Raw genomic sequence first — 12,404 nt, 5'->3', positions numbered from 1 at the left:
TTGATGAATAAATCACAATTTGTGATTTGTTGAGCCAGCCAAGGCCATGACCAGGACCCAGGCATTTGGCGTGTCTGGCCCATCCTTGGGAAGAGGCCATGTCCTATTTCTCTGTACCAGTGCCTGGTACATTTTGCACATAAATAACTCAACCATGGCTCTGTCTCCCCTGGGTTGAGAACCCCAGGAGGGCAAGAACACAGTCCCAGCACCCCGGGGTGTCTGCCAGCTCCTAGTAGCCATTCAGTTAGAGTTGTATGCTAATAGCTCACAAACTAAAGACGGGAGAAGCACCATAAAATGCCAAGCACTATTAGTGGAAGCAACTTAGTGGGAGCATTTTCATTACTCTCAACCGGCAATGATCAAATCTGCCGGTTTTCACTGTGGAGAACTCCTGGATTGGACCTGCCCAGGGGCAGGTGGGCAGTTATGATGTGTTGGATGAGTGGGTACAGTTGTGATGTTGGACTTCTTTTTATTTATTTATTTTAAATTTATTTATTTATTTTTGGCTGCATTGGGTCTTCATTGCTGCGCATGGGCTTCCTCTAGTTGCGGCGAGTGGGGGCTACTCTTTGTTGTGGTGCACGGGCTTCTCTTGTTGCAGAGCATGAGCTCTAGAGCGCAGGCTCAGTAGTTGTGGCACACGGGCTTAGTTGCTCTGCATCATGTGGGATCTTCCTGGATTAGGGCTAGAACCCCTGTCCCCTGCACTGGCGGGTGGATTCTTAACCACTGCGCCACCGGGGAAGTCCTGGACTTCTTTTTAGAAGGCTCTGTCATGGCCCTTCTGATGGCGCACTCACTGCGGGGCTCTGCGGGCTGTGTCGGGTCTCATAGGGCCCTGCTAGTGGGTAGGTGGGGGAGGGACCCTCAGTGACAATGCTGACCTGTCTCTAGCTGTCCTCCCAGCAGGCTTTAGGGTGGGATTCGAGCAGGCACTGCATTTTACCAGCTGGTTTGCAGCTGCCTTTTATCCTCAGTGCAGATTCCTGTGCTTCTCTACAGAGCCTTTGTATTTCACGCTTTTCTTTGAAATGTCCCTAGAGGGCTCATTTTGGCCCTGCAGAGAATGCCTTTCTTGAGAGATGGAGCCCTGGGCTCAGGGGGGCAGGGTCTTGTGGAGGCTGCTGAGGTCGGGGAGGCTGGGGGGCCAGGCGGGGGGCAGTGCAGTGAGGGCAGAGCGCTGTGGCCTGGATGTCAAGTCCCCAGGAGGGGGGATGCATTGCACTCAAGACATCACTTGTGGCGGAGGCAGGCTGTGTGGGTCCCTCACGTCCTCCCACACTAGGTCTGTGTTGGGCGCAGTTGTGTCTGAAGTGAGGAGCTGGGAAGCAGCAGGAGCGCTAGTCTGGGCACGACGGCACGGGGGCTCTGCGTTAATCAGGTTCCCTCTCTGAGACTCAGTTTAACACATCTCTGAAGTGAGGGTTGGAATAGTAGCTCAGTAACACCAGATCAGGGTGTCCTGAGGTAAAAGGCAACTCGAAGTCCCATCGCAGTGCCTGGCTCGGAGCACGTGCTCCTGCGGCTGTGATTCCTGGGCTGATTATCCTGCCCTGGAGGCTGAAGGAGCTCCGTCCCCCAAGCTCTCACTCCCGCGACGCAAGTTTTACACCCTCAGGAGAGGACGCTGAGCTTATCGCCCATCGGGCAAGCCTCACGGCCTGTCTGACCCCGTGTGAGAAGTGGGGATCTTTGATTGTTCTGCCTGTCCCCCGAGGGCTGCGAATCAAGTGCTGTCCCCAGAAGGTCCGCAGCCCAGAGCTGGACACACGAATGCCCCACGAGGGCCGGTGTTAGTATTAGACACTGTGGCTGCTCCATGGGTGTTAGGAAGCACAGGGCTCTGGGGTGGGGGCGGGGGGGGGCAGATGCCCCTGGGGGAGGGAGAAGGGGAGGGCTGAGGGGCGGTCCTTGCTGTCCACAACCTGAACATTGTTGGTGTTGTCACCCCAGATGCTGCTTTGAGTTTCAGGCACAGATGACGCATGAATTCCCCTCCCCAGCGGGTCTCACCACTGCCACCTCGGCCTCAGAGGCAGGACTGTCTTATATTTTTATACGCTAAATCTGGCATCCCTAAGCGAAGGGGTTAAGAATAAACAGTGGGTGGGCTAAAGGATTTAAATCAGCCTGACACTGGACACTCAAGACTCAAAACAGCTGTGCATGCACGAGCATTCCCAGCTACGAATCCTCACTTTGCTGCAGGGTTTGACTGAGAATCATTTTATCTGTTTCTCCATCACCATGGATGGAAACACTGGAATAGATCCTAATTTTTTTTTGTTTGTTAATTCCAAAGTTTCCCAGCCATGGAAAAGGACTTATAAGTCAGATGAAGGGCCCAAAAAGTACTTTAGGTAAAATAAACAGAACAGGGATACCAGCAGCATTAGTGGGCCCTGAGCCTATAGTGGATGGAGAGAATTTAGGCAGAGCAGACTCTTAGTGGCAGGACCACAGCATCTGAAATATCAGGTCAGGAATCGCTCAGACTCTGCAGCAGATGCTGGTGAGTTCTGCCCAAGTAGGGAGCCCGCTGGCCATTGTTGGCTGCCACTGCGGGAGGGTGAGGGCTGCTGTCAGCATTAAGGTGTGAAGAGAGAGTCCAGAACGAGAAGCCAGCAGGAGGAGACCATGTGGCTGAACTGGTTTAAGGTCTGAGTGCCCCCCTGGGCATGGTTGGGGGGGCAGCGTCCAGGCAGCGCTGGCCTGTGTGCCGCCCCTGGGTCAACCCAGTCCCCCTGCTCCCCCAGGCCTGTCCTCCTGCCAGGACCACCTCAGTGCAGTGATCAGAACCGGCAAACTCCTTGGGTACTTGTTACTGGGGCACTGCTGTGGGGTTGGAGTGAGGAGCTCCAGTTACGGGGGTCACGCTGCCTGGTTAGATAGGGGCCGAGAGCTGGGGTCTGAGGGCAAGGGCAGTTCCCTGACACCATCCACCATCCTCTACCAAAGTGACCACTATAGTTCAAGATGGCGGCCTGGGCTTGTGGGGCCCAGAGGAGCCCCTGTCCTGACTCCCTGCTTAGTCGCTCCCGCCTCCCCTGCAGTCATGGATAGAAGGGTGGGGAGTGAGGGGTTAGAGGGGAAGGGATGGGGGATGGACTGAGGCTGAGCTGATGGCCAGCTGGGCTGCCCACAGAATCAAGGTGGGGCAGGTGGAAGTGATGATGGATAAAGATCAAAGAAGATGAGGCCTGAGCACAGTAGTGGAGGAAGGTGCAGCCAACATGCAGAGCATCCTTATAAAACCAGTTGGGTCACTAAAGCAAGCCCCAAACTTTATCTCAGTTTTTGACTCTGTGAAATGGAGCTCCCTCCCTGCTTTGTCCTGGTGGCACCCAGGGGAAGTGGCTGTGATACCCTGGACACCCCAGGGCAGTGGGGTGGCCATCAAGAAGTGCTGAGGGTGGGAGTTGGGGGGTAGAAGTGGAAATGATAGACAAGAGGAATTCAGGAGTCTGATCATCATGTTTGGAGACAGGGTGGCTGGGAGGCCAGTGTGCCTTGAGCAGAAATGAGGGCATGGGGGAAGTGTGTTTTGTAACGTGTTGAGTTTGAGAAGGCGGCTAGCAGCTGCAAATGTGGGCCTGGACCAGGGGAGCCAGAGGCGGGAGGCCGGTGAGGGTTAGTTTCATCAGGAAGTTTATGAGCAGCTAAGGGGCGTTTGCTGAGCAGAGAAACAAGCCAAAGATAGTGCTGTGGGGAGAGTGGGCATCTAGAAGCAGCAAGGTGACAGGATGGAGGAGAGGAGGTGGGAGGATGCTGGGAAAGTACACTGCGTGGAGTTTAGGGCAGCAGAGGCAGTGTTGGATGAGACTGAGGCACCTTCCTGGAAAAGGAATAGGGAAGGGAGGGCATGAAGTGCAGATTACGAGGAATGAGTGGATGGTGAGGACATGGAAGAAAATTTTACTGACTGTCAAGGTCCCCCCCACCAGCAACCTGTTAGGAACCATGAGTCCCCACTGGCCCAATGCCCAGTGCCAAGATACACTGCCATTCCTGGCTGCCCGACACAGCCCTTGGGAGTGGGCAGGGAGGAAGCCCGTGGCCAGGATGACAGCCCCCAAGTCCCACAAGTGACCAAACCGCCTTACACCAAACATATATAAAAGGTCAAGATCAGGACATTCAACAGATTTCCAGCCACGTCTACCTCCCCAAACATAGCTGTGAATCCAGAAGTAAACACAAAGCAGTAGAAATGGCTGCCACCGCCCCTCCACTACTATTGGGCTTTGCTTTGTAAGGAGAGACCCCGAAGCCCTCACTCAGAGCCGACTTGCTTTTATTTAACACACAGTTCTGATCAACATTGTAACCTGGTTTCAATTTTTTAAAAAATCAGAATCAAGAGAAAAAAAGCACAAGGTAAATGGCTGTGCAAATCTCAAATGTGTGAGATCACTGCAGGGAGGGCTTGGCCTGGACAGGCTCTCGGTTCCCACAGAAGACTGATATTCTATGATTCCCACATTTTTGTAAAGAGGATACCTGAGTTATGAAGACATTGTGGAATAATATTCCATCTCCATTGCTTAAGAAGGTAGGGCAGTGTATGGTACATGTTAGGAAGTAGTGTTTTTAAAAGTTTAGGCTCTTGAGCAGGGAATGGAACCTGATCTACTGAGCACTTACTATGTATTCACCAACTTAAATACGTTTACCTCCTAACAATCCTGCAAGTAACTATTATCTTTACCATTTTATGGAAAAGAAAACAGACTTAGAAAGCTGAAGTGATTTGTCCCAGCCACACTGCGAATGCTTTTTCCACGTCACCCTCTGCTTCCCTACAGTGTCCTGGCAGTGTCCTGTGTGGAAAGCCTGCTCTCTGACAACAGGTGGACCTACTGGCCTGGAGCCCGGTGATGCCCTTGAGGGTAGTTCTGATGCTGGCACTGCCCCATCAGTTCACTGTGGAGCCCTAGGTTCCTGCCTCACCCTCCACAGCTTTGGCCACCCTGAGGTGTGGCAGCGGGGGAACCAGCCCTGCTCCTGCCTCTGAATCCAAGACGAAGCTCCCCTCTCCTCCTGGGTAGACCATGAGCAGTAAAGTCCTTGCAGCTGGAAGGCAAACAAATAGGTACGAGAGCCCCATCATGAGGGGTAGTTTTGTGAACCCCATCCTCCAGGGAAAATCACTGCTGAAGGACTTTAATGCTGACCGGCTCTGTTTTTCATTCCCTAATCATTCAGAAAAATACATCCATTTCAGTTTATTCAAAACAGTGGAAAATCATTGAGATTTTTCCTGTTTAAAGGTCAAACTGTAAAAAGATAAGTGGACTCAGAGAAATCCAGGCTAGTCATGAAAACGTGGCAGTGTATTAAAATCTAAAAAAGATTTAATCCTCCTTTGGAAACAGCTCATAATAATCCCCTCTCTACTCTCCCCTATGTGTGTTAAATTTCTGTTTTTAAGTTCAAGGACACGAAGCAAGTGACTTTGAATGGGTGGAGCATGGGCTATGCAGACTGGGGTCCTGGTTCAGAATCCCTGACCAGCTGCTCCACACCAAGTGTGAAGCGTGGAGCAAGTACCCTCACCCCCTGAACCTCAGTCCCCTCGCCTGTAAAATGGGGAGGATCTCTGGTCTCGGTGCTCTCCTACTGGCCTGGGGTGCTGCCTGGCAAGGTGTAGGCCTGTGGGCCTTTGAGAACCTTCCCACCAGCCCATCCATGCCTTCCACCTGAGAGGCGGACAGGTGTGGCCTGGCTTGGTCCGCTGACAGATCCCCTGCTCCAGCCTCCTTCCCCGCCTCTGGCCCCAGGACATTCCCAGACTCTGCTAGGGCTCTGCCGCATGGACTTGGTGACCTGTGAAGGCCTTGCAGCTGGAAGATAAACAAGTATCTGCGAGATTCCCATCATGAGGACATTTTAAAGGGCACTAGGTAATTTAACTGCTTTTGTGAAGCTGAGCAAGTGATGGGGGAATGAGAGAGTATTTTGAAAACACAGCCTGGACAGGAAAATCCTGGCTTTTCTCTTTGTTAAAAACTTGGAGAAAATCTTTAAGGGCGTCTTTGGGCAGATAAGGAACAGCTGTGTCCCCTCTTTATCAAATCAAGGCTCCCTCTCTGCTCAGTTTTGTGCAGCTCTGCCTGTGGAGTAGGCTCAGCCTGGTCTCCCACACCAGCAGCCCGACTCATGGGGTCCGGGAGATGCAGTCAGGTTTCCTGGTGGCAGTCCCTCTAAGACGTGGGAGGCTCCCACAAACGGGAGCTGGCTTTTGTTTCTTGATTTGTGTCCAAGTAGGAACAGAAGAAATGGCGTGGGTAAGAATCTGTAGGGGAAAGTGCCGGCTCTTGGCTCCAGCCAACAGGGGCGTGGCAGGAGATGAGGCTGGCAGCAGCCAGATCCCACAGACATCGGGTGGAGAGAGTGACGTGTCTCATTTGTGTCCTACAAAGGTCACACGGGCTGCGCTGTGGGAGGGGAAGGGCTCAGAGGCAGCAGGGCCCGGTTGCCTTGGTCACCTAGGGACATGGTGGCGGGGAAGCACAGATGATGAATCTGGAGAGCTGGTGGGCTGGTGTGACATGGAGGGCAAGGGACAGGTGGGCCTGGGCACTTGGGTAGACGTGAGGGCTCAGTATGAGATGTGGGGACTCATTATGAGATGGGAGGGATGGTATGCATGTGGGTGGCGGTGGTGAGTCAGAGTTGGGCAGGTAGAAACTGAGGTGCCTGAGCGACATCCAGGTGGACTGAGGTGCTGTAGGACATAAAAGTGCGCAGTTAGAGAGAAAGTCAAGCCAGAGGTAGAAAAGTATATGAGGCCAGCACACGGGTGGCCGGTAACTGAAGCCAAAGAGCGGACGAGATCCCACAGGGAGAGTGTAGGGTGAGGCCCAGAGAGGGCCAGGACAAGCTCCAGGAATGACGGGCATTCGAGCTTAAGGAAACAGATTCCATGGAGAAGCCTAAGGAGTGGACAGAGGGGTGACAGGGAGAATGTGGAGTCAGGGGGACCCGGAGACAAGAGGCTACAGGGGTCAGGGCCATGGGGAGCGTTGCCTGAGAGACTGGACTCCTGGCTGGGTTAACCTGTGGGTGACAGAGGCATTTAGCCCAACCAGCAATGCCGAGGTTCATGCTGTGGTTTCAGCCAGCTCTGCAGATGGTCTGTTTTCCTGGATAGAAGGTTCAAAGTGGGCTTCTTGGGAGTTTCTAGGAGATCTGTCTGTGGAAACTTTATCCCACATCTTACATTTTCTCCCTGACAGGATCTTTTTAATTTAGATAAAAGTGAAACCAGGGCTACTGTGTTTATGTTATTTTAATCTTGACTTTAAAAATACTTACAGCAAACACTTATTTTAAACGTTAACATGAGGTTCTATTTTACTATCCTTTATGCTCTTCAAATGAAGTGCCTAATTTTAAAAGATCTACAAATTACATACATAATTTGTGGGCTCTTGGAGAGAGTCTACCTCTTCAGCTTTTTTTTCAGGTCACAAGAGACCTGTCTTAGACCATTAGGTATTTAATGTGACATGCTCTGCTTTGCAAAGTAAAAGAGAAAGGGCTGTTTTGGGCTCGGATACAGCAGCTTTGCCCCCAGATGTGTCCAACAGCCTGATTTAGTATTAAAGTTCTGAAATGATTGGTGATCCATTAGCGTGGCTATTTAAAGAGTTCATTGAATTAGCTACAAACCAACAACATCTGCACTGAAGGGCAGCTAGGTGAGGCCAGGCAGAAAGAACCAAATGGAATCTGAATGGAGCTGTGGATTCTGCCTTCCATGAGGCTCTGAGAGCAGACCTCCAATAAGAAAAGTTACAGACTGCTGTCACCTCTGTGTCTGGTGATCAGGCAGGTGCCAGATGCTGCCTGCTGGGCCCCGGTCAGAGAGGACTCCTTGCTGTGAATGAAAACTGTCACGGGGCATGGCTCAGAGCTGGACCCTTTCCTTTTGCTGTGTCTCACTCCTCCCCTCCCGCATCTCTCCCTTGTCCCCTGCCAGCCCCTTCCCATCTCCCCCTCCCTGGGGCCTCAGACCCTGAGCTGTCCCAGGTCTATACTCCCACCCCACTGTTCCCTCCCCAAGTCATTGCAGCCGCCCCAGCAGGACTTGCTCCCAATCCCTCCTGCAGCACGTCACCAACTAACTGCAAGTCTAAGACCATTGTCGTCTTCCCCTAAGCCTGGCAGTTTCCTCTTATAGGCGTCACCCAACTCGTCCCCTCACTCTGCCTCCTCCTTGTATGCCTAGCAAACAGTTTACCTTGGCAAGTTCACCAGGAAGCAGTAATACTGCTAAAGCCCGGCGCTTGGTGGATCTTTTATTTCTTAAGTTGTGTGTGTGTAGGTAGGTGTGCCTTCGGTGGGTGTTTAGCAGTTTCCAGGCTGAAGTTATTACTCCCCACGCTAACCAGAGCAGCCCTTAGGGCTTCAGCACTTGGTGTGTCAGAGCACAGGCAATGCTGTATTCCAGGGGCATCTTGGCTGGTCCAAGGGCCTGCTTTGTCCAAGTCCAGGCAGGAGGCCTGTGTCCTTGGAGGATGTGTCAGTCCCCCTAAGAGCTCCATGGCTGGAGAGCTCCCTACAGATTTCTGGGGCACTCAGTCACAAATGCTGTACCCGGACTTCCCTGGCAGTCCACTGGTTAAGACTCCACGTTCCCACTGCAGGAGGCATGGGGTTCGATCCCTGGTCGGGGTAAGATCCCACATGCTGCACAGCGCGGCCAAAGAGAAGGAAAAAAACCCAAACAAACAAATGCCATACCCAAGGGCTCTTTGTAGTGGCTGCTGTGGTGTCTGCCTAGACCTTGTCTTCAGGGCTGGCACATCTATCCTCTAGATGCTGGGACTATCTCGCAGCTGCATCCCTTCCTGGAATTGCCCTTGGCAGAGGTGAACTGCCTCACTCAAGGTTAAGCCCTTTCCCAGAGGTTGGCCTGGGGAGGAAGCACCAAGGCCAGGCCCCTTGGCCTCCGTTTGGGACAACTCTGAGGGGCCATCTCAGCTCCTGAGTTCCCTGCAGAACTGCTAAGGCCTCAGGTGCAACCACAGTCTGGCTCAGTTTCTCCCTCTTCCCAATCCTGCCTTCGTCACTTCCTTGCACTCACCGTCAAGTCTGCACACAACTCGGGGAAACCAAGCTAAGACAGCTGCCATGGCTGAGCTCAGAGAGAGGCAGGGCTGACCCAGCACCCCTCAACCCCCTCAAACTCCCAATCCAGAGCTATCCTGCCTGGCCATGCTGTGCCGGGGCTGCTGAGATGTCTCAATTGTTCTACTGTTACACTCAAGCCTTCCTAAGGGTTACTTGGGAGATATTTGTTTTTGGACTAGAACTTAGGAAAAATTGTGCTTCTTCGGGACCATGGCCTGTGTTTGATTTGTGTTTATGCTACCTACACCAACAATTGGGGAAGAGCTCAGGCTTTCTTTGCTTTGGCTGCTAGGAAGCTTGGAGCTCAGTCCGTGTTGCAAGACACTCTGGTGCCTTCTGAGTTCCCTTAACACACCTTCCTCACTGCTGTTATTTGTGTTGCTTTGCTGTATCACACAGCTCCCTCTGAGCTGCCTCAAAGTCTGTTTGGAACGAGATGAGGTATTAATGAGAAAACACATACATACAGTGTTAGGGCTGTGTTGTCAGACAGACCTGGCTGCTGGTTACCAGCTGGGACATTTGCCAAGTCACAATTTCTCTGAACTGTAGTTTCTTCAGCCAGGGAGTGGGCCTGATGCCTGCATCACAGGATTATTTTGAAGATACATACAGTAAACACATGGCTGATACACATCAAGTGCTCAATCAATGGAAGATGTTAATAACAATTTTTAAATGAAATTGTGTTGCTCTCATGAACCTGCCCTATCAGGTGGTCTGATCTCCCTCCTTCCTCCCTGTCACATGCTGCCTATTAGCCAAGAGGCATTTCGGGGCCCTTGGGTTTCACTTTCTCGTGGGAGAAGGACGGCCACCCAGGCGTCCACGGCTCCCAGCAGACTGTGTGGACCAGCAGCAGGGGCAGTGGAGGTGTTCACGGATTGTTAATCCAGGCAGGTGGACACACAATTAAAACATTCATGATAGGTGCTTCCCTGGTAGCGCAGTGGTTGAGAGTCCGCCTTCCGATGCAGGGGACACGGGTTCGTGCCCCGGTACAGGAAGATCCCACGTGCCGCGGAGTGGCTGGGCCCGTGAGCCATGGCCGCTGAGCCTGCGCGTCTGGAGCCTGTGCTCCGCAACGGGCGAGGCCATAGCAGTGAGAGGCCTGTGTACCGCAAAAAAAAAAAAAAATTCATGATATAAACGAGCACATACTTGGCTGGAGAAAAACTGAAAGTAAAATTCTTAATGTAAACTGAGCCTTCAGAAAATGAAAAAAAGGTTGTAGATGAGAGATATGTGATGAGTAATTTAACCAAGATGATGTAAATCTAGGCCTTTGAATACTTTAAATATAACCATCTGATATAAAAAGAAGTGCACTAAATTTTTTAAAGCTGAGATCTTTCCTCGGGTGAGAGACTCACTTTCCTGCAGGGACATGTTCCCCAAAAGGCAAGTGGAAAAGGCAAAGAATAAATCCATGTCGGCATCATATCCCCCTCCAGCCAGCTTAGGAGGATCCCACGCATTTTGTAGTCTGTCCTAGCATCCCATATGTCACATGTCACCTTGCAAACCAGTTTGGAACCCGTATTAGAACAGAAAAGCCCATTTCAAGAGGGTGGTGGCTTAGGAAAATCTATCTTTTATTTGTTCCTAAAGTCAACAGGTACCTGGCTCTGTCCCCTCGTAAATGCCACACGGGCCTGAACCTTGGCCTGGAGCTCATCCAAAAATGGGTGTGAAACTGGAGTTGCTGGTTTTTCTTGGAGATGAGGGGTCTGGAGCAGGAATCATCTGTAGGCAGATCTAGAACAGGCCTCCTGGGTGCATCTCTTTGGGAGGACACGGGGATGGCATGAGGACACGATGCTGACAGGGGGGCTCAAGGGCAGGATGGAGAGGGGGTAAGCACAGAGGAGGCACTGGTTGGTCTATTTGTAGGAGTGGGCCTCAGGACAGGGGAGAGGAGCGAAGAAGTTGGGGGAGGCTAGGGCCCAACAAGTACCTGGCTGGGAATTTACTCTTGGAGGGGCGAGGTGTACTAGGCCACACCCCTGAGGCTGGCTTGGGAGGAGCCAGGTGAGTCTGGGAGGAAGCTTCACAGAGCCGCTATGGCCACCAGTGAGACAGGGAGAGGCTCGGGGTTGACAGCCCTGAGCCAGGGTCCCGCTGCTGGGCCAGCTGAAGTTCTGGGACATGGGTTGAGCACATGAACCGGCCTCAGGACTTCGTCAGGCCTCAGAAGCCTTCATTTCTGGTATCAACCAATGCAAGAGGGACAGTCGATGCCTGGGGGACCAGGGACCTCCTACTCTATCACCCACAGGCAGCCCCTTGTCTATCCCCTGTGGGGACAATGTTCCCCTCAGTGCATAGCCTGAGGAAGGAGGCGGGGCAGGGTTGCATTTTCAGTCTCTTTCAGCATCTATTGACTTTTCTCCTTAAAAACTGTTATCTACACATTTCCTTGCACCTCCAGAATTTTGACGAGTTGAGAAAATCCATGTACTTCACCTCCATCTCAATAACAATAAGTTTCTTCCCTTCCTATGTAAGATAGAGGGTCAGAGACGACCAGGGACCCTTCCCTCATGCTCCACATAGCGGATGCCTCAGGGTCCGGTTTCCAAGCACTGGCTCGTGCATTTACCCCATGGGATGATGATGATGAAGTACTCAGCCTTATTCCTAACGTAAGTATAATGACAATAATGATAAAGGCAGCATCAGAGAGTCGGGGAGAGAACAGATTTTGGAGCCCAAATCCCGGCTCCACCTCTCACTGAGTATGGGAAACTGGAGGTCACTTGACTCTTTGTGCCAGGCTCCCTCATCTGTAAATTGGGACTCAGAGAAGCTAATTATGGGATGTGTTTAGATGGGTGCCTGGCACATGGTAGCATCCTTACCAGCTATTGCTATTATTATTATTATTTTATTGATATCATTGCTGTAGGCCAAGGCCTTTTCATGTACTGTGTCATTTGAATCTCACAATCCTATAAGGGAGAAGATATTATTATTATCACTCTTTACGGATGAGGAAACTGAGGCTCAGAGAGGTTGACGGACTTGCCCAAAGATACCCAGCCTGATATGGAGCCTGTCTAGCCCTTGCAAAGCTGTACAGCCTGCTTACCTGGGATGATAAGCGGCACTTCACCCTTATCCCTTTTATCCCTGCCCAGCCAGGTGGAAGGTTCTACCACCTCTACTTAATGCACGGAGATAACGGCTAGGTGAGTTAAGTGTCTCCCACACAGGCCTGCCTGCCCCAGCTGAGCTGCTTTTGGGCCAGCTGATCA

General features: G+C 51.9%; 1 protein-coding gene and 1 long non-coding RNA gene across 9 annotated transcripts in view; one reads left to right on the top strand and one right to left on the bottom strand.

Annotated features, from left to right (window-relative positions):
* SMPD3 (sphingomyelin phosphodiesterase 3) overlaps positions 1–12,404 on the bottom strand; it is an 81,962-nt gene that overhangs the window by 43,414 nt on the left and 26,144 nt on the right. The window lies entirely within an intron of this gene.
* The window catches only part of LOC117202585 (uncharacterized), a 59,355-nt gene that overhangs the window by 23,694 nt on the left and 23,257 nt on the right, over positions 1–12,404 (top strand). For 3 of the 5 annotated variants that reach the window (XR_007474523.1, XR_007474524.1, XR_007474522.1), the window contains 2 exons: positions 11,656–11,792; positions 12,106–12,338. This is a non-coding gene — a long non-coding RNA (uncharacterized LOC117202585). The remainder of the gene's footprint in view (positions 1–11,655; positions 11,793–12,105; positions 12,339–12,404) is intronic. The other 2 variants (XR_007474526.1, XR_007474525.1) reach the window with 1 other exon arrangement.

The sequence above is a fragment of the Orcinus orca genome, chromosome 20 (assembly GCF_937001465.1).
Source record: "Orcinus orca chromosome 20, mOrcOrc1.1, whole genome shotgun sequence".
Taxonomy (NCBI): domain Eukaryota; kingdom Metazoa; phylum Chordata; class Mammalia; order Artiodactyla; family Delphinidae; genus Orcinus; species Orcinus orca.
Note: the sequence above shows the minus strand (reverse complement) of the source record. Positions and strands in the feature narration are given on the sequence as shown.